The sequence below is a fragment of the Urocitellus parryii genome, chromosome 7, assembly GCF_045843805.1.
Source record: "Urocitellus parryii isolate mUroPar1 chromosome 7, mUroPar1.hap1, whole genome shotgun sequence".
Lineage (NCBI taxonomy): Eukaryota > Metazoa > Chordata > Mammalia > Rodentia > Sciuridae > Urocitellus > Urocitellus parryii.
In genome coordinates this window covers 5,940,654-5,968,244 of record NC_135537.1, presented here as the reverse complement: position 1 = coordinate 5,968,244, position 27,591 = coordinate 5,940,654, and positions in this window count along the sequence as shown.

The following is a 27,591-nucleotide window of genomic DNA, read 5'->3' as shown; positions in this document are numbered from 1 at the left end:
TATGAGAGTCTAATAAAGGAGGAGGGGCAAGGGTGTTGAATGCGTTCTTAAAACCACGTGATTCTGAAGAAGGCTCCAGAGTAAGCTCTGAATACAGAGTGAGGCGAGGACAGGCAAAGGTGGGGGATCAGTGGAATTGATGGACATACACATGGGGTGGAGTCATTGTTCCCGTCCTGCTAGAGGAGTGAGAGAACTGGATCAGGGGAGCTTGGATGTGGGTGACATAAAGGAGATAGTTACCAGTGATAACAAGACCTGAAGTATGAGCATTGGCAGGGTCACTCAAGTAGGGTCGAGAACAATTCCAGGGCAGGACATGTCAACAGCGAAAAAGCAGAAGCATTGGGGCAATTGTTGATGGAGCTACCGAAATTACTGTGATTATTAACAAAAATACTGCCAGAGTAGGCAGGGGCCTAAATCCTCAAGGAATTGGAAATATGCCACCAGTTACAAAATAACGATGCCACTTGGAACACATGTATGACTGGGCCAAGAAGGCTAGTGAAGGAAGTAATGTGTAAATCCAGTCTTTTTTGGCTGGGAGAGGAAAAATGTTCTTGAATTAATAATAGTAACAAAGAAATCACCTGTCTCTGCTACAGTGTGGTCTCAGAGGTGATCTGGGGGTGGCTCTTCCTTTTATTTATTTACCATTTGTTAGAGCATATTAATTATAGAGCATATTAATTATAGTGTGCAGTGTGTTTCATTGTATCATATCTGTATGTCCACGTAACTTAATTGATCACTCCCACTGTCCACATGGACTGGAGTTGTGTGGTTATTGATGGTGCTTTCATGGCACTCCAGGGGCTGGTTTGGAGAACTGGCCAGGGATAGGAGATGGATTTGATGGAGGGATGTACATCTATGTGTAGATAAAATGGTTGAATGGGTAAGTGAACCAACACTGAAGTAAACTGAATCTCTCTTAAAGTTCCTTTAAGAGTAAGCACTGAGTTCACAAAGGTGACTTGCTAAAGTGACAGATTAGAGAGCTGGAGGCACTTTTATTCTATCCTCTCTCTGGTGTAGCATCTTGACTCAGGATTTAACTGTTTCACCTGGGGCCAGGAAGAAGCTTTCTCCCAATTAAATGCCACGTGCAGGCTTGAAGTGGAATCCTCCTTCCGTGGCTGAATGCAATCCTCACTCCCACTATCGCCATAATGAGAGCCCCCTCCCTGGCCTTCTGCCTTTAAGCTTGGATTTAGAATCTCAATTGCTTTGGATAAAATTTAATGTGGCACAAAATATCACAGAAGAAAAATGACACTATAAAACGCACCTTTTGGTGGTGAGTCATTTTAGTGCAGGGCAGTATTTCCTTGGAGACAGGTCATTAATGTCCTACTGCACCCAAGCTGTTGTTCTGCTGATCATTGCCCTGTAGGAAGATGTGGGCATGTTGTGCACAGATTTTTGAGATGTTTCCAGAGGGGGTTGTCTTAAAGCCTTAAGCACATTTAGCAAACACCCGTTGGGTATGCTCGAGGTCCTTTGCTGAGTTCTGGGGCAGATTTAAGATAAATGAGAGAGGATTCCATCTTGTAGTCTAGCTGTGCAGATAGACTGCTCTAAGGATGATAATGGTGGCAACAGTAATAATAATAAATAAATATTGCCAGCTATCTTTCACTGAATGCTTTCTCTATGGCAGAATCTGTGCTAAGTGTTTCACATACCCTAGGTTTCACATACCCTATCCTAGTCCTGCACTATTGGTTTGTAATAGTTCTCAAGGTGCTCCAGGCACACAGGCACCTACTTTTGGAAGGGGCCTGAATGATCCCCTCACATCTCATCTCTTTACTTATGGTAATGAATAATCTAGTTATGGAAGGGAATGCTTTGGTAAGAAACCCTGTGGCTGGTCAGAGGTATAACACTGATAGAAGTGCAAGAAGGCTTAGATCTATAGGGTGTGTATGAGTGTGTGTCTTGGCTGACAGTGGAGATCCTATATCACCTGTGACTATGGAGACAATAGGAAGTACTACCAGTCTGCCTCCATGGCTGCAGAGTAGAGGGTTGATGGTGAAAGAGGAGGCACTTGAAGAAATGTTTGTAAAGGATAAGACATATTTATAGCTATTAAATTCTTCAATTGTATTAATAGAGAACTTTTTTCAAAGGGTTTTTAAACATTTAGTGATGTAATACACACTTTAAATAATAGAAAGATAATTGCATTAAATGTTTTGACTAATAACTGCATGAAAAAATTGAAAGGGCATATGTTAGTTATTTACTGGTTTACTGGTGCACTAAATGCTACCACAACACTCAGCAGCTTCAAGCAGCACACAGTCATCCCCTCAGTGTCTGTGGGATAAGAAGTCAGGCCTGGCTAACTGGACATCTGTTCATCATCCCTCCCAGTTCTACAGCACAAGTATGGTACGGGCCAGTGTCTTACCTGAGTACTGGAGTGGGGAACTTTTCCTGATTCGATGTGACAGTCCTAGGATCCAGTTCCTTCAAGTGGTTGGACAGAAGGTCTCAGTTCCTGGCTGGCCATGAACTCAGAGCACTCTCCTTTCCTCCCATGCAGACCTCTTGGCATTTCATAGCACCTCAGAGTGGTCCATTCCCTGAAATTTAATTACAAAAGCTTCCATAGCACTTATCACAATTTAATATGTGACCATATTTACATATATAAAATGTTTATTGTATTTCTTCTTCAATAGGATATAAGCTGCAAAAAGATAGGGATTTGTGTCTGTTTTGTTTACTAATATATCCCAAATGCCTTCCTAGCAGGTATTTAATAAAAACACGGTAAATTACACTTATAAAATATTAGAAGAAACTGTGTGCTAAATTACAATTACTGTATACCTCTCACTGATTAATTAAAATTTTAAATTGTTTTCAAATTTGTTTAAACTTTGTAAAGCCTAACATAATTACCATTACTTTTAAATAGTAACATGACATGTTAGAAAAAAGAAAATCAAAATAAATTAGAGGGCTATTGTTTTCATTTCGAATGTGTCTGGAGTTATAAATGTCCACCTTAACAAGAACAGAGTTTTTGAGTTCATTAACACTTCCAATTTTAGCTTGTCAGAATGAGCTGCAGATATCATAGTCTAAAAGAAAGAAAGAAAACAAAACAAAACTCTGAAATGTGGCCATTGTGGGACTCATGATGACAAATTTGCAAATGTGAACTTGAGGCTGAAAGAGAACGGAGTCAGGAGAGAACACGAAGCTTTCAGTCATGGGAAGTCAATGTCCGGATATTCTCAAAGCTTATGAAAGATCATATAAGGCAATTTCCAAGACAGATTCTTCTGTACAGGTGTATTCAATTTTTATTAACAGCCTGCCATTGACAGTTGTTTGTCCGAAGTGTAGATGGGTAAGGTCCCTGGAGAAGTGAGGGACACAGACAACCTAAGTAGCCCTGGCCTTGAAGAAGGTCTTCAGTGAGATAAGAGGCCAGCAAGCAGTTCCTCTGGGCCACTCTTAGAACTGACAGGAGGGACAGGAAGGGAAAGACAGGTTCCCTCCTCCCACTAGGTCAGTGCAAACAGACCCTCAGGGGCTGCCTTGCTGTCCTGTGCCCTGGTCTAGCCAGGTTGATGGGGGCCTCTTTTTGACCTACAAAAGCATTGTTTTTATTAAGATCTGCAAAAGCTTACAAAATGTTGTTTGGGAGTGTCCCTGAGAGGTAGGGCAGATGAGTTTGCAGCATAGAGAAAGTTGCTGAGTGCAACTATTAAAAGTGAGTAGCAGGCACAATTATCTTCTTAAACATCAGAGGGCTGCATGAACAGGGCCTACCTGAGCCAGAACCACAGACCGGGTTCTGAGTAGCAGAAGGACCCACGTTTCCCTGGAAACATCTACCAGAGCTGAGATACAGGAAGTGAGAAACAAAGTGTCCAGGCTTCCTCCAGTAGAGGCAGCCGCTAAGGACAGGAGAGGGAGCAGGTTTGGCAGCAGCTCCAAGAGGTGTGGCAGTGCTCACAGCCTGAAGAGTTGCCTGTCATCTGATATTCCCTTAGGCCCCCAGCCCAGGGTGGGGACCCTGGTGATTATATTAGTTGAAAAGGCCTAGAGGGAGATGCATCAGTCAGCAGGAAGGACAGCCAGAGATACACAGAATTTCAGCAAAACTGAAAACCAGCTTCTACCAACTCTGACCCTGATTTGCTGGAGGTAGCCCATCTTCCACTCCTTCTGGCTAACTCTGGACCTGTCAGGGGCATGCATGGTTTCATCATCTCACAGCCCTGAGAACAGTCTTCTGTTTTTTTCCCCTCTTAGCCTTGCTGCATTCTCATCTACAGTGAGGTAGTAGTAGTTGAGAGCAAAGTGACCAAGGCACTCAGAGTGACCAAGAGATCTTTATTGTGGTAGTGTCTGATTAACAGAGAAGGAAGAGAGAAAGAGAGAAAGCAAGAGAGAGAGAGAGCGGGGAAACAGAGAGAGAGGGAGAGTGGGAGGGGGCAAAGCCAGAGAGACAGAGGGGAGGAAGCATAAGAGAGAGAAAGAGCAGAAAGAGAAAGAGAGTGAGAGGGATAGTGAGAGAGAGAGAGAGAGAGAGAGAGAGAGAGAGAGAGAGAGAGAGAGAGAGAAGAGAGTGAGAGAGAAAGAAGAAAGAGTGAGAAGAGAGAAAGGGGGGGGGGTGCAGGAGAGAGTTTTTGAAGCCAAAATCTAATGGTGTCTCTGGGTCTGCAAGCCGCCTTGTTGGCATTCAGTGATTGGATCATACAGTGGTTGCTAAGGGTGTCATCTTCTGCCTTCAGGCAGACGGGGCAGGGGTCAGATTGGGTTTCCATTGCACCAGACGGGTGGGGGTCAAGTGTTCAACCTTGGGTGGGGTTGAGTGTTCAGCCTTGAGTGGAGTTGAGTGTTCAGACTTGAGGCAAATAAGGAGCCAGACAGGTGAGGGTCAAGTGTCCAGGCTACCCTGCAGCTAACATTCATTCAGTCTGCTCTGCAACTCACAGCAGTGAAAGGTGTGGGAGTTCAAGCTGCCTCTGTCAAACTATAAACATACTCTGTACATAGTATATGCACGTGTGTGTGTTCAAATCATTAGAGTCAGAACAAAATTGATTCCTTTGTTCATTATAAAATTTCAAAAATTTAGACACTGTGCAAATATATTCTAGATTCTGCCCTGTTAAGGATCCAGAGATGTATTAGCATGGTTAGAGTGTCCAGAAAGCTCTCCTTAGTGATAAAATACACCTAAGAAATTAGAAACCATCACATTAAGTACCACTAAGGAAGTGTGGGAGGAAGAGCCACTTATTCTACCTGAGGATTAGAGAAGAGCACGAAGATTAAATTCACAGTGAGGATAAGTTTGAACTGGGTCTGAAAAGTGGAACCGATTTGGAAGATGAGAAAAGAAGAGAAGAACTCCAGGTCTAGTGACTGGCATTGTGTAGTGCTGGAGGTGTTTCACTAACTATTACCGATACCCAGCTCTGCTCCCACTGTGATCCAAGGAGGATGAGTTGTAACTAAAGGGCACGTGAATGAGAATCTCTGATGGAATTTGTAATCCTATGCACACAAGGCCTAAGATAAATCATTATCAATATTAATAAGCTTTCTTTTCTTAATAGTTTTGCTATTTAAGATCAAGGCATTGCCATAAAATATAATTAAGATTTGAGAAGAGTGCATTTAGTAAAATTCTAATAAATTGCATATTTGAAATGGCAATATTAATAAACCATATCATCATTACTATCTTACCTTCATCCTGCATTAGTTTGGGGGAGACCCATTAATCATGCCCCACGATGCTTCATTCTGGGATTGCTCAGCTTGTCCTCAGCACAAGTTTTCATCTTATTTCTGGCCCTTCTTCAGTCATTGGAGCTGATCATGGTGTGTCCTCTTTTGTCCTTCTGTACACGCTGCTCTCTCTTCCTACCTCCCATCCTCCCTGTCCCTCTCCCTCCCTTGTTTCAAGTCCATGGTAAACTTAAAACTTAGTTCAAAAGCCATCTCACTGACCCTCATCCTTCCCTTAACCAGTCTCCTCCTGAGCACACTCCTACTAGAACCTGTGCCAGATCTGCTGGGAATGGGGAGATTCCCTTGTTCCCCCTCACACCTGCAGGGCCAGTGGCTCAGGGACCATGTCTCCATGGACACAGTGGTGGATGCTGATCTCTGCAGATGCTCCAACTCAGCTGACCAGAGATGTCCCCAAGCCTTTCTAACTGATGTTTGATTGAAGTATCTGTTTTTTCCTTATACAATCTTGCTTCCTGGAAGTTGAAGAGAAGTAAAATGATTCCTCAAAAGAAGCAAAGCGTGGATGCGAGATATCTTCAAAACCCTGGATCCAGTTTTCTCTGAAGACCCTCTCATCTCTGCTCTTCTTTAATCTGAACAATGTATGTAATATTTCCACAAATGCCACATTTCGTTTTAATTGTTTGTTTCTCTCACCGGTAGATGTCAGGGTAGCTGAAATCAATGCTCATTTATCCCAGTACTCCAACATCTACAGGGCTTCTGACATGTTAGATGCTCAACGAATGCTGGTCAAATTAGAGAATAGAGAGCAATTTTATTTTATAAGGAGATAGTTGTAGAATGCAACATTCTTCCCACGGATAGGTTTTCAGCACATTTGGAGAGTGATACTTTTTTTCTTTATATTTAAAATAGTTTTCCAGTTTTTGCTGTACTGCTCTATCTGGAATCTCTGCATGTGTGTGCATGTGTGTGCGTGCGCACACACACACACACACACACACACACAACCTTCTTCACAATGTCTCCTCTATCTCTGATACTTCCCTTTTGGTGCTTTGGGCAAACCTTCCTCCAAGCTCTGTTCAAATATCAAAAACCTTTGTCAAGCATTTCAGGATTCAACTCCCTTTAGAACACACTAGATATTCCTTTATTGAACTTGTCGATGCATTTGGTACTTTTGTTTATCTCACTCTACAGGAATTTTTTATTTACATATTCACCCTTTGCCTTCACACCATTTGAGCTCTTAAAGGGAAGCATATTGTATTACATTATAAAATAGTTGATAGACAAATAGCAAATGATCAATTAGTGTTTGAAAAGAGATCAGTTTATAAAGAGTTTTTGCCCAAGACATCTCATATAACAACATGGGAAAACCTGAGGGCAGTACATATTATTCTATTAGCTTTATAGATTATAAATATGCTTTTGATAATGTAGTTATTGTACACGACGGCAGGGAATGTCTCTATTGCACACGTGTGCCCTCAGTACTTAAGACAGTGCCTGGCAAGAAGAAGCATCAGAGCAGACTTCCACATACAAACACACCATAGCTACTTTCAGGGGTGAACGCTTCTTGTAAAACTAGATCAACTCACTCCAGATGCTTCAGGTCACCACACAATTAATGCCATCACTTTCACTAGCCAGATTTGAAATTAGAAACTACTTAAGAGTAAGGACACTGCCTATTTAACTCTGCATTCCCCCATGATCCCTGCACACACCTACCAGGTGAGCATTTTCCATGAGTCAATCATTAGGTTTGTAGCTTTCGTAGTTTGAATTGTGATCATCATAGCCATTTTCTAAAATGCGTATTAATTAGATCCTCATAATATATAGAAGATGATGAAGGCTTAGAGATTGAAGGAACTTGGTATATTTTAGGCCATCATTCTTTATAATTTTTCAATTGAAGATAAATAAATTTAATTGCATATTATTACATAGAAAGTCCCAAACTTACATTGTACTGCAACAATATCAGAACAAAGAAACACACAGAAATGGTTGAGCAAGTCCTGTGTTCAATGGAGCAAACCTTTTGTGAAAATATCACAAAATGATGACTTCCTTAATGAGCTCTGCCAATTTCTGCCAATGCTTTTTGGAGATGAGTTAAAATGGCTATTTAAATACCAATTGTTTAGATACGGAAAAGCAAACTAGAGGGAAAAGGCAAGTGTCCAGTTTCACTTACCATCACAGAGAGCACCCACTAATCAAGGTGAGAGAGGATCATCTGCCCTGGTCAAACAGGGCTCCAGTGGGAATGGGAACGAGAGCACTGAGCCCTCAAGGACTGTGCCTCTGCTCAAAGGGCCTGTGAAGGGCTTACCGTGGTGCTGTGGCTGTACTAGGTTGTTAGTAGGCTTAACTTTGAGCTCCATTTTGTGAGTGAAGTCGGAGGGACAATGGGACGTGTGTGTGAGCAGGAACTAAGCTTTATCGTCATGGTCCTGCCCACAAAGCCCCTTAGCATCCTGTTCAGTGGCACCAACCTTCAGAGTGCAGCAAGACTCAGGGCAAGACTAAGGCAAGAGTCCTACTTCTGGGCTCAGTGATGCTATGACAAGCCAGAAGCCATGCTTTCCATTCCAACCGAGCCTTAAGGGATTAGAAGGCAGCAGACCACCAGAACACTAAATGACCACGAACCTGGAACACATCCTTTCTTCCCCGGCCACTTCCTTGTATTAGCCAACCACTAATCTGACGTGAGGATTCATGAGGAAGGAAAGCACCACCTTCTCTCCCCATCTTCCCTCCTCATCACTAAGCTACAAGTTGAGAATTCTGGCAGAATGTGTGCAGGTGAAATCGAATAAAAGCTGTCGGGTTTGCTTTGTGCTGTGTTACATCATTCTTAAGAGAATGAATTACGGGGTACGTGCAAGTCAGGAAATATAAATTGTGGAATTTTACAACTTACACATATAAATTAATGCTCTTATAGTTGCATTAAAAATGATATTCACACAATATGAAAATAATAATTCTATTGTAATAATTCCATGTTATAATTTTTTATTTACTTATAATGATATTAAGGATCAAGTAAAAAAAAAAAAGACCATAACAGAAACATGGAAGGAAATGACAAAAAAGTCAGACCCTAGTGTCATTAGCAGCACTCCCCCGTGACTTTTAAAGAGGGGCTCTGCAACTATTTTCATTTTTTTTTACAGCACCATAGAATTATTCAGCCAGTGCTGTATAACAGTGAAGTATATAGGACTTGGTTCCAAAATTGCTAATGGTCCCTCTGACAAATAAGGGAACAGCTCATTCTAGCACAGTGTGGATAGGCCAGCTGTATCACTGTGTCACAGCAATCAACAGGAGCATGGCTTTCAACTGGGGGGGGGGGGCGTGAAGGTATTCTGAAATGCATGGTTGTTGTGGAGCCTGAAAAGATGGACAGGGTTTAGGATCTATCCAGGCAAAGTGTCACCTTGGGGTAAAGGAATGGGGAGAGTGGGGCAAACACTGCTCCAGGTAAAGAAATCTATTGCATTTCCCACAGCTTGGTAAGGAGGAGAAAACAGGTGTGTAGGAAACAACAGCAGCAGATGCCGTCTTCATTCATAGACAAATCTCTACCATGACCAATAAACTCACCTGACATTTGGATTGTGTGAGACCCCAGAGGATCTGTCCTTGTCTTCCTTCTGAGTGCAGTGTCTCCTGTGGGAATGGTCTCACTTCCTGCTGCCTGCCCCAGGTTCACCCATCCTAAGCAGCTCCAGGAGTCTTCAGATGCGGTGTTGCCAGTCAAAGGTGGATGGCTTCAACCTGTCTTGGCAGCAGGTCAGGTAACAACTTCAGGGCAACTCTTGACCTACACAGGGGAGTTGATGCACCCAGGCTCCTGTCTCCTGCGTGGGCTCTTTGGAACTTAATTCTAGACAACCCTTGGGAAGTCTGTGTGGAAGGAGCCCACATCCACCTTAGCATCAGCCATCCTGACAGCTTCACATTGCCTTCTCGATTTCCCTGTGCAGCTAGTTCTTGGGATCATCTCCCAATTAAATTGTCTGCACTCTAGTCCTTATTTTAGGATCTATGTTTGGGGAAATCCAAATCTTTTTATGTATTGTCCTACTTAAATTAATTCTCTAAGATTTTTATGTGAGCAGGTGTAATAATGTTTTGTACTTTAGATTTCTTTTCTTGATGTCACGACTTTACCCACAGTCTCCAGTGAAATGTTTGGTAGTTTTATTGGTAATGTAAATGCTCATTTGTTCTTGTACTTAATAGAAATATTTATATTATTTATTTATATCATTTCATTATGAAGTAATGTTGTTTGCTACAGATTTATGGCAGATTTTTAATGAGGAATCAATTTAAATTGTATCAATTTGTAGTTTATTTCTCCATTTAAATCTTTTATCATTGGTTCTATGAGTGTGTCCTTACTACAGGTTTCATAATTATGTAGTCAGTCCAAGCTTGGAATTGGTTCCTTACATGGAAAACACCCTGGACCCTTCCTGCTTGTGTTGATCAGGGTTCAACTTGGGTTAATCAGCTTCTGCTGCTAGGACAAAATACCTGAGGAAAATACAGGAGAAAAGATTCCTTTTATTCCCAGTTTCAGAGGTTTCCACCCAGGGTCAGCTGGCTCCATTGTTTCTGGGCTGTGATGAGGCAGCATATCATGGTGGAAGACATGTCAGGGCAAAGTTGCTCACCCTTGGTGGCCAGGAAGCAGAGAGAGAAAAGGAAGGGCAGGGGACAAGATACAGTCCTCTAAGGCATGCCCCGAAGGACCCACTCCCTTCAACGAGGGCCACCTCTAGTTTCCACCACCTCCCAATAGTTCATTCATGTTATAAAGCCATCAATGGATGGATCCTCCAAAGAGGTTACAGTCCTGTGCTAACCCCTCCCTACAAATCCAGCAGCGGGTTCTTTGAAGAAAAATGGCTGTTGTGGTTTTATTGTTGATATTTAACACACACTATTTCCTTTTCTCTCTCCTACCTAATTCTTGCTTAACAAATCAAATCCCTCAAACCATCTAATTTGGTTCCTAGAGGCTCAGTGTTCTTTAATATTCCCTGCTTTGGAATTTGACCCAAGTGGTAAAAGTGAGTGAGTGGTTGTTATTTTAGGGTCTAATAGCCGACGAAGCTGTAAAGATCCACCTTCAATAAGAGCCTACCCTTTTATACCATCTCTATTTCCCTCTGATTTCCATGTATGGAATATGCCCTGGGCAGATACTAGCCTCGCTAAAACAGCCTGTGTCCAGATGTCTCTTTACAAGGTTTCCATCATCCTCACCTGATCTCATTTGTGACAGTCAGATACATCCACCTATCTCTAATAGCCCCCAAAGCAGTGTGTTCTTTAACCTCCAGATTTTATGAGAACAATAAAGGGCATAATAAAGAATGACTGAACTGAACACTTACTGTGGAATATGAGGTATACACACTTTTATTACGTGTTAACATCTTCACAAATGTGTACAGTAAACAAGAAACATTGAAGTGTTAATAATTTAAACTTTCAATTTGTGTTTAAGTTACTTCTAAAAAGAAAAGGATTAAGAAAACAAAATTCCTAAGTCTCCTACCTTCATGGTCTGCAATTTCTCTTTTGCCCCTGATGTTGGTCTATACCCAGGACCTTACATTTTCTTATATACATGTCTTCAATTTGTTATTCTATCCTCATTCAAGTTTGAGCAAAGCTGAGGAAGGCTGCAAAGCTTATTTCAAAGCTCATTCTTGGCCACTTACCTAAATTTTCATGTGTTCATTGCATTGATCAACTTGGAACCTCTCATTGCTGTCACCAGGTAAGTAGCAATGAGTAACTTTGGAACAGTCAGTCCCTGTCACTCACATGACCTTTCCTGTGAACTCCCTCTTGAGGAGAACAAAGGGTTAGATAATTGATGATTTCAAATTCAGAAGCTTAGTGATTTTGTTGCTTTTCATTCCACACTTAAAAGATAATAGGACATGATGATGAATATAAAATAAAACCAAAATTAAACATGGAATTTTCTGAAAGGCAGGCTTGTATCAAGAAATTATGAACTCAGATGAAAACAACACTTACCTTTGGCAGAATTTATTTATGGAGCATAATACTTGGTTTAAACATCTTTTTATTCTCAGGGAAAGGAAAAGATATACACTCAAATGTGTTGTGTTGCAGTTTGCAAACTTTGTATTCAATTTTCTTGCATGTTCCTCAATTTACTAAATATTTTTATCATTAGAAGAGTTGTTATGTATCTACAAGAATGTGATGCAAAAATATTATAGCTGGAAAGGATCAGGAGAAATTTGACCTTTGGGATTCAGAATCCTGCAGCAGCCCTCTTCTGGCTGGCCACCAGGAGCCCAGGCTGCAGAGCTCATGCTCACTGCCTCTGTGGGACTCATCTGGAATCCAGGGAAATCCAAGAGCTCCTGTTTCACCCTTGTCCTTGTCTTTCTGTGGCCCACACCCTCCCTGAGAGTGTACTTGTCTCCTACCCCTTCTTCTTTTTTCTCTTCTATTGTCTTATGATTTCTAATCGACATTCTTCCTAAATGCAAAGTTGATAGTGGTGCTCCCTACTTGAATAATTTAAAAGACTCTCCAATATAATAAGTAACATAAAACCTAATGCTCTAAAAGTATTTCACAGCTTGTTTCTGACCCAGCTCCAGGGTCTTTCAATGCACTGGCTCGCAGGCTGCTTCCAGCTTCCTCTGTGGTAAGCCGACTGAGCCCTTGCAGCCCAGGCTCCCGGCAGCATGGGTGTCCTTCCTGCCTAGAGCTCCCTTCTCTCCTGTCCCCTGGCTGAGCCATTCATCCCTCAGGTTTCCCTCCACAGATGTGCTCTTGACAGTCTTCAATTCTGACCTTCCACCGGCATTTCAATCACATTATTCTGTTTATGCCTTTGATAACATTTCTCACAACGTGATAATAAAAATGCTCATGTGTTTACTTGCTTTTAATCGTTTTGTCTCTCTAGAATGCAAGTTCAACGGGACGGACCTGTGTCCCAGTTCTTACTGCATCACATTGTAAACCAAGGACTCACTCCAATACTATCCTTGAAGGAAGTATTCATTTCATACAGTACGGCCAAGCACCAACTATAAAGGAAAACAGTAATCATTTACAAGGGCATTGGCTTCATGAAAATGTTTACACTGGGGATGGAAGTACTGCGGCTCTGTATTAAAAGACTAAAGAATGTATCTTTTTCTCTCTCATTTCTCTTTTCCTCCCTTTTCTCCTCCTTTCTTCCTTTCTTCTGTTTAACCATTTGTTGTCTTTCTCTTTTCCTTTCTCTCTTCCTCTTTTTTTCTTTTTACTTTCTCTTTTGTTCTCTACTTTCCTTTGCATTTTTCCTTTTCTCCTTCTGCACGCTTTTTTCATTCTTCCATCTTTCTTCCCTACCTCCTTCTCTCCCTTCCTCTCTTTCTTTCTACTTTTTCCTCTTTTCCTTTCTATAGATGAATAATGGCAAAAGTATTCTTGCTTTGAGTAATTTGTAAATGCTTGGATAAAATTAGCCTTTATTTCTAATTTGAATAATCAATAATATGTAAAATGCCACAAAAAGCATAAAATTGGTATAATTATTAAAGAAAGAAAATGAAAGATTTTATAGTTTAATTTTTTTGTTATTTTTTTAGAAAACATTTTCCAGATGCTTTTCAATACTGTGAAATGCTCATCAGTGTAATGAAAAGAAAATCTCAGCTATCACAATCATGACTATCAAATATTTACTTTGACTTAAATTTTATTGCATTTTTTTGTTTTGTTTTCATATTTTAAATTAAATTTTGAGTCAAAATTTACATTTTCATCCCATGATCCTTGCCAGGAGTGGGGATCAGGACAGGCAATAAGGATGTACCCACTCTCAGGGCCATGTGGGGCAGGTAAGCACTAGAGAGTATGGAGTGGGGACCTTGTTAAGGCCTGGGTACAGGACGGCTTGCTTGGCCATCTTAGTCACAGACCTTATTGACAGTTATAAAGATAGTATTCTGGAGGTCCTGCCTTGGCAAAGTGAGCTTAGTCACTTAATTTTCAGTAGGTACAAGATAAATCATTTGAGTAACTATTGTATTAGAGAGCAATTTTCCTAAATGAAACATTTTTATTTATTTGTTAATTAATTGAATTCCCCCAAAGCAAACAAATAATGGCTATTTTAAATATTTTTCTGCATATCCAGGCCCTGAGAAGCATTAATGTGTTCTATCATGGTGTCAGTTATGTTAGTGATGGAATACATCATCTACTCTGTGCGTCTGGGTGGTTTATCAGCTCAATTCAGCCCTTTATTTATTGTGAGATGTTACACTTGGGAAAGCACAAGGGTTTATTGTCCTGCTTTACATGCCTTATTTTATGAAACAGAAATGCTTGCGTTCACCTGAATACACATAGCATTCGAAACAAGCAAAGCTGAGACATGCCTGGTGCATTTGGCTTCTTGTTCATTTCAGTTTATGAAGTTTCATATCCTTTCAGTCTCCAAATAACTCACCAAGAAGGAAAATTCAAATTATTTGGTTTCCTAAAAAAAAAAAAATCAAAACAAAACTCCCCTAAGATCCAGCTATATGGCTCCTGTGTATATACCTGAGGGAATCAAAGTCAGCCTACAAGAGAAATACCTGCATGTGCATCACAGCGCCTCTCACAGTAGCCAGGCTAAGCCATCGGTCTAGATGTTCCTCACTAGATGAACAGGTGAAGAAAACTGGTAAATTGACACAGTATGAACTATTCAGCCAGAAGAAGAATGAAATCATGCTACTTGCAAAAAACCAGAAGGAACTGGAGATCATTATGTTAAACAATAATAGTCAGACGATAAAGGCAAGTGTCATATGCCATCTCTCCTCTGTGGAATCTGAAGAGAAAAAGGAAAAGACAACATGAAAGGTAAAGGGGAAGCTTTAGCAAAGCACAAAGGGATTGGAGGTTGGGAGGGGAGGTGATATGAGGGGGTAGTAAGGATGAGGAAGACGAGGCATCTTAACGTGCGTGTATGGAAATACCAAAAAAATCAAATCACTGATTTGTAAACATAAATCAATGTTTTAATAAACATAAAAGTGGCAAACTTTCTTATTGGAAGAATTAATGGACAATGTGCCTCAGAGTAGCAGAAAGGCTGCTAAGCACTGCTTCTAAGTACTTCAAGGTCCATGCCAGGCAATAGAGCTACCCAGCAGAGTGTCTGCATCCCTAAGATAACCACATGGGTAGACAACAGGGAGCACTGGGCCTGGAGCCCACATGAGACATCAGAAAAGTTGTGTCCCATCCATAGTTTCTCGCCTCAAGGCACAAGTTCAATGACTCACCTTTTTTTCCTGGGGAGAAAGAAGGAAAATCTCAGAAGGATTTGCACAGGGTGGGATTGGCAGAAGAAGGAAGCCAAGGGTGGGATTTTAGGGTCCATCACTCTATCTGGAAATAAGAAGAACAGGGCTTCATAAAATCTGGGATGGATTGTGAAAAACTTGAGATATTATTCATTATGTTTTTAATCTAAAAATCCAGATTTAATTGGGCATCCTGTCCCAAAGAGAAGGAGAGATGCTTTCCAAAGTCAGTTCTACTCATTTGGAGCAGCGTGGACTGGAAGATCTGCACAATGTATTTTGATTCTACAGATTTAGGGACCCTGAAGCACTAGGAGTTAGGACAATAATTAAAACGCAAGCTCAGTCTGGAGACTGCTGGCACTCACACCCAAGAAAGTCACGGGCCAGGGAAATTTCACTATCATAAAAATCCTGTTCTGTTTGGTTAAGTTTATGAGGATTTGAGCTGGAAGAGACTGTTAAGATGTGTGATTCTTGTTGCTCCTAAGACTGAATACTGCAGATGTGGTAACTAAAGCCAAGGCTTTTCTGAAGTGATACAGCTACATAGATTAAAGACCAAGACTGAGCACCTGATCTTCAGTGTCCTGACCAGGTGTCACTCTCTTTATCCTACCCCTTGCAGGCGCTGGAGTCTCAGAACTCCAGCTGGCTGTTCTGCAGGCTCTGAGCCTTGCTCCTGTTCCCTGCATCTACATCTGGCCATAATTATCCTTAATAGACCTCACAGAGCACCAGCATTGGGAATGTCCATTACTCATTAATAGATTAAGCAACAGTTGCTAAATAATGATGATGGCAATAATTATATAAAGGGCCAAAACACAAAATAAATTTTGAATCAGATTAGAATGCAGAGGAAAATTCAATTTTCCAATTTCCACTGCCAAGAAGAGAAACTGCTGCCTGTTGGAATTCAATACAGGTCCGTATGTTTAACCGAGCCAATGAGCCCTGCATACTGTAACTGAAAATAAAACAAATGCAGGGCACAAGCCCCGGCCGAGGGTACTTCCTTTGTCATGGGTATCTGGGCACATGTGCTTCTTGTCTTTGTAATCTAAGTGAATTATCACTCTATTCACTCTATTATGAATGCACAGAGTCCCTAAATACGCTTTTGCTCAATTCTGAATTTTCATAAAATACTGCACTCCTGACTTCAGAACAGCTTAGCTAACTCTCCAAGTCTTGTCTGATAACCAGCTTCCCCCATCATGACACAGGTTGCTCTTGTGTCTCTTGAAGCCCCGCAGTCTCATGTGCTCTGTGTGCTCCAATCACATGGATCACTTTCCTGAAAATACTTGGCTTTTCTGTGTGGGAGGCTTGAGGTATGTCGACGAGATTAAGGATACTCACTCATCTTTAACTGTCCAAAGGTAGTTCAGATGGGTGCAAGTGGTGCTTGGATGACCCTTGGAAAAACAGTGTCAGCAGGTAAATAGAGAGCTTGTCACCTCTCCTGTCAGTGCCTTGGTTCCCTCCCTGTCATGGCTCTGTGCTTCAGTTCTTCTTTAAACAGAGGTCAGACATGACTTCTGATTGGAATTTGCATAGATCCTCCCGAGATGCACTTGCACCTGCCGAGTTCTCTGTACGGCACTCTTACCACGGGTTAGTTAGCTCATTACTTTAAGCCCTCACATTTCCACTGGAAGAGGTGAGTAACATTCGAGGCACTAAAAAAAGTGAAAACTGAGCCTGGAGATATGTGGTACACTGTCCAAGTTACACACTACATATTCAGGGGATTTGGCACACACACGCAGAGTGTCCACCACACAGGCTGCACAGTATGTATCTTTCCTATTGCATTCCAGGCCACGGAATGTTTATGCCACTGCCTCAGGAATTATCTGATTAAGGTGTTGTGTTTTGAGAAATATGGACCCCTCTGGGTTACTATTTTTATAAGCAATAATAAGATATATGCTTTTCAAAAAATTGTGTGAATGTTCATACAAGGTAAAGTACGACGAGTGAGATGTAGTTAACTGCTGTCTTAATTTTATACCAAATAGCTCTGGGATCTTAATTCTGATGCTGATTTTCAGGATACCAGTGTTGATACCAGAACAAGTACCAATGTGCTTGAGAAAGACTTTCCTGAGCCAATGGCTAGCAGACTTTCATTGCTCTATGTCCCAAATGTGCCGCATGGTTTGCCATAATGGATTCACCTGCTTTTATGACCTTCATGCCTAACTTGGAATTTTTTTAGTATTTGAGGACAAAAATTAATCTATCAATCCCCCTTCTCTGGATTTTGAATATTCTAGAAATACGCACTGGGGCTGACAGGAGAAATTCAAGCCCACCTCTGTTTCATTGCTGGGAGTCTGGATTCAGTACTACTCTAGAATCCAGATCAGGAAGCTTGCTGCAGCTTTCCTCTCAGCAATGTCCGTGGGCCCATAAGTGGTCCATGCTGTGTCTGTAGCATGCCCACGCCCTCTGTCTGTCTTTAAATATACGTTGAGTATCTTCTATGTCCCTGACACTCTTATGTCCCTTCCTCTTATGCAGGAAGAACAAACGAGACAGAATCCAGCCCTGATAGTGAGAATGTTGACCCAGCCCTTTGATGAGCCTGCTGTAGAATTCCTGCAAAGTGGATGCCAGCTTTGATGCCCCCATGCCTATTGTAGGGCAGCAGGCTTGAGGACTGAGGGAAATTCAGATGGGGTTGGAAAATGCATTCTTCTTTAACAGGGAAACATGCACAATTCACAATAGCTAAACTGTGGAGTCAACCTAGATGCCCTTCAGTGGAAGAATGGATAAAAAATGATACACAATGAAATTTTACTCAACAATAAAAGAGAATAAAATCGTGGCATTTTTTCATTTGCAGATAAATGGATGGCGTTGGAGAAGACAATGCTAAGTGAAGTTAGCCAATGCCCCAAAACCCAAATGCTGAATGTTTTCTCTGATATAAGGAGGCTGACTCATAGTGGGGTAGGGAGGGGAAACATGGGAGGAATAGATGAATTCTCGACAGAGAAGAGGGGAGGGAGGGAAAGGGAGGAGGTAGGGGAGTAGTAAAGATGGTGGGATGTGATAGACATCATTATCCAAAGTACATGTATCTTGACACAAATTGGGTGTCAACCTATTTTATATACAAATGGAAATATGAAAAATTGCATTCTATATGTGTAATAAGAATTGTAATGCATTCCACTGTTGTGTATTTAAAAAAATAAAATCGATTAAATGAAAAAAAAAAAACAACAACATGGAAACATAGCCCCATGGACATCTGCCCCTCACCAATGAGGAGAATTGCAGGAGCTTCTTATGCACCCCAGGGGGGCAAAAGAATTTGAAGAAGGAACTAAAGCTGATTGTGAAATAAGTTTCAGAAAAAGAAACTGTTTCATCCAATTCACTTTAAACCCATGGAGCTTCACTGAAGGCGCTCATGATCACAAGGAGCTCCTCTGGGGGAGGAAACTAGTTGTGGCACAGCAAGCTCAGTGTTTGTCCCCAGAGGGCTCTGAGAGAAGGTCAGGGCATGGCATTCATGGAATTAATGGACTGCACAGACCTGGAGCCCAGCATTGACTCCTGAGCTTTCTTCCACCCATTGAGGGAGGGGAAACAATGGAGTTTATCCACTCATCACCTAATTTTCTACTAGTGTCACAGAACCAATCAAGATATTTCAGGAATATTAAAATACCTCATGCCAGTAAATTAGGGTACATATGAGATAGAAACAAAAATGAAAATCAGTGTAAAATTATAACATTTTAACTCAATGTTTAATATAAAACTTCAAGAGTATGATAATACTGAGGTAAGAGAAGGGGCAGTTAACATTCTTCCAAGGAGGAAACTCCAGACCTGTGTGTCCCCATCAGAAAATCATCTCAGATTTTTGAAAATATATTAATTAATATAAACACTTCCAGAGGAAAGAAAAAACTGAAGTATTACCATTTCTCACCTCATTTCATGAGCTTTATATATTACCTTTTGTAAAAATCCAAAAGAACAGATAAGAAATGAAATCTTACTTGGAAAATGCTACTAATTAAATATGAGGCAAAAGTCCAAGCTAAAATGTTGGCAAGCCAAATCCGTGTATCCATCTACCTTTCTCATTAACAATGTGAGTTTACCCTGGAATCCAACTTTGAGTTAGCATTAGAAAGTACATTAACAAAATTTATCATATATTCAGAGTAATAAAAATGTAATCTTACCTAAAGAGATGCAGAAAAAGCATTTCATGAAGTTCCTTATACATTCATGATAACAGTTCTCAACTAGGGGTAGTGATGTGATGGTCAGTTTTCTGTGTATTCTTGGTAAAGTCATGGTGCTCAGATATGTGGGTCAAACACAGGTCTAGGTGTTGCTGGGATTTTTTTTACAGACGTAATTATAATTTAAATCAGTAAAGTTTGAGTAAAGCAGATTATTCTTTATAAGGTGCATGGGATTCACTCAGTCAGTTGTAGGAATTAAGAAAAAAAGATGGAAGTCCCCGAACAGAGAGAAAATTCTACCTCTATACTTGAATGGTCAAACCAAAGTCCCAGAGTCTCTAGCTGCTAGTCTGTCCTACATTCATCAGATTCCCAAGACCGCATAATTACACATTTCAATTCCTTAGAGTATCTCTAAACATTCCCTAGCCCCCCAATCTATCCAAACAGAGAGAGAAAGAGAGAATTTGTTATGTTTTTTTTCTGAAGATCCCTGATTATATCAAAGGTAAAATTTTAAGCTGAAAAAAATATAGTATTTATGTTATCTAACATGAACTATTGAAATGTTTCTGTTAGACTTTAGAAATGAAAGAAGGCATGTGCTCTTAAAACTGACTTTTAACCTAATAGAAGGTCTTAGGAAGCATGAGAAACCATGAATAAATAAATGAAGGAATGATGTCAGAATTGCATTGAAACAAATTCAGGACATGATATCTGATGTTTACATAATTTTATTTCAACTTAAACATTGATAGTTTATTAAGAGTTTAGCAAGATTGATAGATAATTGAAAAACAGATATATTTTCACATATCAATAATAATTGAAGAAAAAAATTAACAAAAATTGTTCAGTTTCTTTAAAAAAATAAGTATCAAAGAATAACAGACCTAAGAGACCCTCACAGAAAAAATTATAAAACTATGTTGATTGTACTAGCGTAAAACACAAATAAGAAGAAAAATAAGTCTAGATATAAAATTGACTATTGAGTTGAAATCTTTTATCCTAATATTGATATTCAATTATTTCTCTTTATTAAAATATCAGGTAATTTTCAAGAATTTGACAATTACAAGCCTCCTACACTCTATTATTTCAAAATCAAATATTTCTAACACTCCATCTCAACTACATACTCTTGATCTATAACATCCATACCCCTCTTTACCTTCTGATATCATTTGTGATATATTTTATGATATATTAACTCCCATACATAATATTATAAGCTCCAAAAGACTAGAATTTGTATGTTTTGTTGTTTGATGTAGCCCAATAACTACAATAATTGTGCCTACTATATGATAATTGATTAATAATCATTTGTTGAATGATGTTTAAAGTCAATGCAGAACTACAGTTGGAAAACAATAGAAAGCCTTTGTAGAATAGACATTAGAAAGTATCAAAATTTAACATTAATTAAGATAATTCAATTTTTGAAATAAGCTAATGGAAAGTAAATGAGAACCTTGACACGAATTCAACACATGCAGGGCTGTACCTTTGATATATTAAAGAAATGTCACCAAAGAGCAATTGGGTACATACCAGAGTAAAATGAGTGGAGCTGGGAAAATAAGTTACCCTGTACCTTTTATGTATTAAAGCTACCTTTAAAGATAGCTGTGTGATTGATGGATAGGTAATAACTCGCTGCTGGTAATCATTTCTCAATGTATACATATATCAAAATAATAATTTGCATGTCTTAAATACACACAATTCGTGTTTCTTAATTATACCTAAATAAAGGTGACTACCATGTTAGATAACATACACATTTTAGTAATAAGAACTAGATTCATTAATCTATACAAGTTTCCTTTAATCTATCAGAAGACAAACAAAAAATAGATAAATTAGCAAGTGTCTTTTATCAGGGCATCATAATTATACCTAACAGTGGAATAGTCCCTACATAGTCTTATAGGCACACAATGTGACAATGTCATTTGATGCCTCACTTTCCCTCCCTTCTCCTCCTCCCTGGCCCCCTTACTTCCCTCTATTCTACTGGCTTCCCTTCTACTTTCATGAAATCTTCCTACTTCATTTTTCCTTTTTTTCCTTTGTAGCACATACAAGAGAAAAAGGCAATCCTTGACTTCTGAGTTTGGCTTATTTTGCTTGATGAAATGTTCTCAAGTTCCATACATTTTCCTGCAAATTACATGATTTTATTCTTCTTTATGGCTAAGTAAAACTTCCCTGCATATATTTACCCAAACCTCGTAATCCATTTATCCACTGATGGACACCTAGGCTGATTCCATAATTGGGCTGTTGTGAACTGTGCTGCTATCATGGTGGGTGGTGAAGGCGATCCCCCACCCACCGTCTTGACAGGGTCACAGTGAGAAAAAGTGTTGGCAAAGCCGCTCTCCCACTGTCTTGACAGGGTCACAGTGAGGATGAATGCTGGCAAAGCCACACTGGTTGGTGGCAAACCGAAACCATGAGACCCTTTTTTATGTAATTGGGACTTTACATTTTCATGCTGATGTTCCTGACGGGAGGCATGAGTATGTTAAATGCCAAACAAATTTCAGATGGCTAGAACCTAACAGGTAGTTCATGCCTTGGAGGCTGTTCTACTACCCCTCAGCATATCAAGGACAAAGTAGAAGGCTGTTCTTCTATCTCAGTACATTGTGGACAAACCTGATAATGGACAACAATCATCCTCTGAAAGGTCATGAGAATTTTAGGCACCACATTGATTATATCAACTAGAACCCAAGCCCATATTTCCGGCCTCTTAGAAAACCTAATCATTATGCTTATTTTACAAAGTTCACCACATGCAGTTTCATTTTTGATTAAGGAAAGTTATATTATACACTTAGGAAAGTTAAAACATATAAAGATATATTCTTTTCTTTTTATAAACCCTTTCTTACTTTACATAGGGATATATGATGAGCATAGTTAATATTGGTGGAAAGTGGATTGATGTTTAGAACTTACTTTCTATTGAGAAAGATTATAAAGATATGAGAACTAGTGCACCTTGACTGAGAAATAAAGAAACTCTTTGAGAAAGCAGCTCAACCAGTTTTATGAGAATAAATTTAGGAATTAATTAAAATAGCTTTATAAGACAGTTTTAGAATAATGTTAGAAATATTATTTTATTTAGATTCTTAAGTTTAGAAATTCTTAAGTTTTTAGTTGTATAGGTTTCTGATATGTTTTAAGAATGATTCATAAACTTTAGGATATTTTAAATATAAGATTTAAAGGGACTTTTTTAGATGGGAATTTTAGATTAGAAATAAAGTACAAGTGTACTTTAGGTTAATGATTGGTTAGGAAACTTAGAGTCTGGTTACGTAGTTTGGCATTAGTTAATAAGAAAATAAAATATCTTGGGGAAAATAGTAAATCTTGGGAAAATCTGAAAAAGGATGACGACTAATTCTCGAAGTTAAATACTGAGGGGTGCTACAGCTGGGTCATATAGTGGTTCCATGTCCAGTCATTTGAGAAACATCCCTAAAGTTGGTAAAGATGTACTCATTTACAATCTCACTAGCAGTTTAGAAGTGTTCCTTTTCTCCTACATTCTCTCTGGCATTTATTATTATTTGTATTCTTGAGTTTCCCCTTCTGCCTGGAGTGAGATGAAATCTCAATGGAGTTTGGTTTGCATTTCCTAAATATCTACTGATTTTGAACATTTTTCATATTCTTGTTGGCCATTTGTATTTCTTCTTCAGGGATGTGTCTGTTCAGTTCATTAAATGGGAAAACACATTTAGCAAATAATTTGTTCGAATAATCAATAAACACACACACACACAAAAACTGTTTTGATTCATTTTTTAGTAAGAAAATTGTAAATTAGAACCATAATGATCTATAACCATATTTTCAGCACAATGACAAAGTTAAACAGTTTTATACTGCCATGTGTTAATGAAAATGTGCAGTAGCAGAAATATTCATATAATCCACCAAGAATGTAATCTCATGCAGCCACATTATGACACTTTTATGCATTTTCAAGGAAATGTGAAGACTTGTATAGTCTATGTGCACTTGATCCACTGTGTAAGCACTCAGCAGGATGGTGCCCATATGCTTCAGCACACATAACAGTGTACATGTGATAACTCCAAACAAGACTCAGACCTAATGCCCACCAGCAGTAGGAAGGAGAAGCTGCATGATGGGTGGGCTGCCCCACAGGGGTAGAGAAGAGGGAACTGCTGCTTCCTGAAATGATATGGACAGCTTTCATGAGAACAAGATTGAATAGAAAAAGAAAATTCAAAACAACATATGCTTTAATTTCATTTATATGATTATGAAAAGAATAAAAACTAAGTTATAATCATATATAAGCATATACTCAGTTTCCCACTTTATGCATACTACAGTGTGTGTGCAAGCAAACATGTACATTTATACATTTATGCATATTGCATTCAATTTTAAATATGCACACACTATCCATTGCAATTTTTCCTCCATCTTAAGACCTTGTACCCAGGACACCTCTGGGAGTGTTAGAACAAGTACATTTCCAATGCCAGTGGGTCCTTATCAGCTCTTTGCATTGGTTCTTGAAGCCTGAAATAGCACAGTTCTGTGCATACAGTAGATGATCAATAGATGTCTGCCCAAGTTTTGAATAATTTTATATTAAGAAACCAGGTGAGTCGAAAACTACATATTTCTCTTTAAAAACTAACTATAACAAGTTGCTTTGTCATTTCACCCTTCAGTGGACATTTATTCCCCTATGAATTAGCAGCCTACATCAATAAAACTTCCTAGTCCCTGTTTTATAACATATTAATTCATGTAGAGAGGAGATCTATATATGGTACCCTTAAGAGTTGGTATTGATTGCAACATCATGGGTCAAATATTATTATAACAAACAGAGTGATGATGAGGCAGCCTCAATCCTGGTCATTCATTGTTGTCTATTCACCTAACATTTGTGGAGTATCTGTATTGAACCACACCAACAGAAAGGATGAAAGCCTTAATTAACTAAGGAATGGCGGAAAATTTCCAGACCATCGAACTGTGGCCACAATGCAAGAACGTATTTTATAAGACACAAAATTGAGGAAGAAGAGTAAATATGCAAATGCAAATAAAATCTGTATTGGCTGTGTTCCCCAGACTCTTTGAGCTGAGGTGAAAGGAAGGTACAAAAATTATATGGTTGCTATTGCCTGGATCACCCTTAGCAGCTAGTCAGGTTCTTTCTCCTGGCCCAGAAGTAGAAGGAATGTGACTTTGACTTTGCAAATATCATTAACTATGTGTTTCATGGGCTTTTAAATCCCCCATACAATTGAGATGTTGAGTGATCACACGTATGGATTTAGAAGTGATCCAGCATCAAACATTGTCCAGAAGTATTTTAACTACCATTTTCCCCCTCCCTTCATCCCCTCTGTCTTCTTCCTCCCTTCCTTCCTCAGACCTTTCTTCCTCCCTCCCTCCTCTCCTTCCTTCTTTCCTTCTTGATTTTAGAATATTTCATCATAATGAAATTTATACTGAAATCACCTGAGCATATTCAAGGCAATATTTCAGGGGAAAAAGAACTAAATCAGGAAGAGTTTTGAAGAAAATACTCAGAAATATATATATATATATATATATATATATATATATATATATGAATAAAGAATGGCCATATAAGTTAGACTAAAGCTAGATATACTGGAGATGTCCAAAAGAAGTTTCTAACAAATTTTTAAAGTCATAAGAAAATGTGTGTAAAATAAAAATAGATGAAGTATTCAGGCATGAAGTTTTGTGCACAAATTAAAAATCATTATACACAGGTACAATTATAGATATAGATATATATCTAGGAATAAATTGTTTTAAAAGTAGGAGATATACTGACAATGTTTAGAGTTTTTATCCCTAGAAAGGAGAAGAGCTTTGAGTTTCAAAATATTGTCTAAAATACCTATGATTTTATGTAGAATCAGAAAAAAATGATCCTCGTCATTGAATAAATTATATTATGATAAAGATGATTATATAATTTAAAACAATAAGAATTGTAAAATTTGAACTAGCTCAATGACTCAATAATTATTTTTAAATTTATTCTTTTTTTTTTCCAGAGGTTGAGTTGGCAGATTGCACACCTGCGCATTCAGAGGTGGCCCTGGAAATAATATCCTGCCTCTTAGCTGATGCTCTGGGTTCTCATCAAACCTAGTCCAGGGTGTAGTCTGGGTAGTTCTTTTGGAAACTCACACAGGAGCACGCTGCTGCAGTGTTCTCTGTTACACCCTGTTGCTAGTGAAGGGCCTGGCTGGTGTTCCTAGAGGCCTATATCAGGAAGGACGCTCCTCTTCCCCTAAAACCCCTTCTTAAACAGCTCGCATGGTCCCCGTGTGAAGATGTAGTCAGGACTACTTGCTGAATTACTTTGAGGGAACCTTAACATGAGATAAATGCAGAAGGAAATGCCACCCACCTGTGATATTTATACAGAAAATTAAAATCAGCATCAAAGGTAGGCCTACTGCGAGGTAAACTTCCAGCTCTGTAGGGGGTGTAAGATAAACCACAAACTTTTCGTACTCAGAAAATAGCATTTTGACTGTTTTTCCCCATAGGGAGTTTGTGATTGAATGTGGAGTTTAGAATAAATGCTATGTCTCTCTACCTATCAACCTACCTGTCTGTCTGTCTCACAATAGCTAGTGCTGTGTTATTTACTGAGAATAAAGACATCTCTAAATTTTTATTCAGTAGGAGATAGTAGGAGAATCAATTGGTTCTCTAGAGAGAGTGCAATAATTCAATAAAGAAAATAAATAAACTCTCTGTAGTCCTAAAGGGGTAGCTGGATAACATGAAAACTGGGTAGATGGTGCCTGCTGTGTCAGGGACATGTTGTACAGTAGGGCTCAGGGTTGGGCATGAAGGTAACCGACTGGGGGGTGCAGAGGTGCCTTTGGGTCCTTTGACATTCTGAGTGAAATGTAAAAACTTAAATAGAGAAAACACGAAACAGGAGCAGACACAGGAAGAGTTTCTCAGATTAATTATTTGCCTTCTCATTGCCAATTTCCAATCTTTTATTCAAAATTGCATAGGAGACAGGCATCTGTGACCCCTGGTAACTGATACACTGAGGCTCAGGGGGGTGGAGTACTTGCTAGGGCAAGCCAGACCTGGAGCACAATCTATGTCCTTTTGCCTTCAGAAACCTCCAGTCTGGCAGTGACTCTTCATTGCTCGTCAGGAATAAAGAATGCAGCCAGACATGCAGGTCCCTTCACCCAATGTCAACAACCACACCTGCTCAGCCCCTAGGGCCATCTCCCATGAGCATCCACACAGACTTGACCATGGTTCAGATGCGGAGGGTTGCAGGTGCCTGCTCTAGAGTCTCAAGCCCATAACTTTAGCAGCTTGGGGGTACAGTTTGAGCTGTGTGTGTGTGTATATGTGTGTGTGTGGGGTGTGTGTGTGTGTGTGTGTGTGTGTGTGTGTGTGTGTGGAACCAACTCCCCAGGACCCTCTGATGAGCAAGTTTGAAGATACAAGTCCCAGTGTTCTGAAATGAGACATTTTATAGAGAAAACAAGCTTCAGAATGGCTAAATGGGATTACATTGCCGTTTCTCCCTGACTGTTGAATCATTTTAACCTCTCTCTACCTCAGTTTTCTTATCTGTACAGTGAGGAAAATAGAACTTTTCTGCTGTCTTGAAAAGAAAAAATATAGCACATCATCAGTTGAGTTAACGGGGGGACTTTATTTATATAATATTTCCTTAAAAATATGATTTTAATTATAAGGAGATAGCTGGCAAACCCAAATTAAAAGATGCCCTACAAAAAAATCAGTATCATGAAAGAGAAAAATTGAAAGCTGTGTCAGATTAAAAAAGAAATAAAAGACATGGCAACTAAATGCAATGGGTAATCCTGAGTAGGAAATTGAAGGAGAAAAAAATTCTGTAAAGGGAATTAATAAAACAACTGGTGTCCTTTAAATGTAGAGTGCTCTTAAAATATTAGAATTCTGCATGTGTCCACTTTCTGATTTGGCCGTCATACTGTAGCTCTATAGGTATGTCCATCAACTGCAGAGCCCTCTAAACACCCTTCGAGGAAGGACTTGCTGGCCAGCCACACAGCCCACAATCTCTCGCCATCAGCTTCTTCAGGCTCTATCTCGACTGCTAAAACTCCCTGACACAGGCATGAGGCCCCTTCCTT